Below are 1,848 nucleotides of genomic sequence, written 5' to 3'. Positions count from 1 at the left end.
ATGCTACTCTCTCCCCACCCCCACCCTCCCCCAGCTTATCTCTCCACGCTTCAGGCTCTCTGCCTTTATTCCTGATGAAGGGCTTTTGCCCGAAACGTCGATTTCGAAGCTGCTCGGATGCTCACTGAACTGCTGTGCTCTTCCAGCACCACTGATCCAGATATCTGGTTTCCAGCATCTGCAGTCATTGTTTTTACCTGCTTAAAGCTAAACCTAACAAACTAAAAAACACCAGAAATCCTGGTCTGTGAGAGCTGGCCACACCCAGACCTCTAATTTTCCAACTTAAAAAAAACCCAAGGCTTCACAAGCTGTTTACTTTCTTACAGACAGCTCAGACCTCTTGTCCAATTTCAGTTTTCTTAAAAGAAGGACAAAATAACCGCTTAAAGTCACAGCATTGTCACATAGGACTTTGCAGTGTCCCTGGAACAAATAATGGTGGTTGGGGTGTGGGGGGGGTGTGGGGGGGGTGGGGTGGGCAGAGCACTTATTGCTGCATCTGGCATGGTTTTGATGTACAAGGCATCTTGTGCAAGAGTTGGATGCATGCAGTATGTCTGGATTCCAATGTCAATGGGACTCTAACATATATTCTGATTGTACATGACCACTTGATGCCCACTCATAATCTTGTAAACCACTTGCAGTAGAAAATGCTGCATGAGGAACCCAACAGCCACACCCTTTGGCCCTGTCCTGTGCCTTCCTCCATGTAATACTGCAAAAGCTGAGAATCGTTGAGTAAACAATGAATGAACAATGCCATGTCCATTAAAAGAACTTACAGCTGGGTGGCAATGGTATTACAAATGGCTGGAAACATCACCATTGCCTCCAAATCCGATGCAAACAAATCCTTTCAGGTAGGAGCAGCAATCTTGCCAACATTTCCCAGTTTGCCTTCTGTTGCTGCATCAGGTGACAGAGGTACTGTCTGCTAAGGGAGGGGACTTTGTAAACTTTTCTCTGAAGTAGGACACATGGCAAAGTTGTTTATCCAGTCTAGTAAGATTAGTGGTATAGGGATTCATTGAATGTCCACCCATTGCTCTGATTTATTGGTCGTCATGATGCCTTCATTCTAAAACAGTTGATTTTTCCCAAAGTTTTAGGGCTGAAACTGGCCGCTTGTGACGACACCTGCTGAATGATCCCCCTCTGCTACTTGATCAAGTGAAGGCATTGGACCTTTGACAAAAATCAAGCATCCAGAAAGAACCTGGAACCATGCATTAGTTCCATTGCCTGGATCAACTAGGGTAAGGGTAAGGGGGTGGGATGGACTCCTGCAGTACTCATCAGAATTGATGTCCAAGTTTATAATGGTCAGTTACATACAACCATAGAGTCATAGAGATGTATAACATGGAAACAGATCCTTCGGTCCAACCCGTCCATGCCAATCAGATATCCCAACCCAATCTAGTCCCACCTACCAGCACCCAGCCCAAATCCCTCCAAACCCTTCCTATTCATATACCCGTCCAGATGCCTCTTAAATGTTGCAATTGTACCAGCCACCACCACATCCTTTGGCAGCTCATTCCATACACGTACCACCCTCTGCGTGAAAATGTTGCCCCTTAGGTCTATGCCCTCTAGTTCTGGACTCCCCAACCCCAGGGAAAAGACATTGTCTATTTATCCTATCCATGCCCCTCATAATTTTGTAAACCTCTATAAGGTCACCCCTCAGCCTCCGATGCTCCAGGGAAAACAGCCCCAGCCTCTTCAGCCTCTCCCTGTAGCTCAGATCCTCCAACCCTGGCAACATCCTTGTAAATCTTTTCTGAATCCTTTCAAGTTTCACAACATCTTTCCAATAGGAAGGAGACCAGAATTGCA

The sequence above is a fragment of the Chiloscyllium plagiosum genome, chromosome 23 (genome assembly GCF_004010195.1).
Source record: "Chiloscyllium plagiosum isolate BGI_BamShark_2017 chromosome 23, ASM401019v2, whole genome shotgun sequence".
In the NCBI taxonomy this organism is placed as follows: Eukaryota; Metazoa; Chordata; class Chondrichthyes; order Orectolobiformes; family Hemiscylliidae; genus Chiloscyllium; species Chiloscyllium plagiosum.
This window is presented reverse-complemented; position numbering follows the sequence as displayed.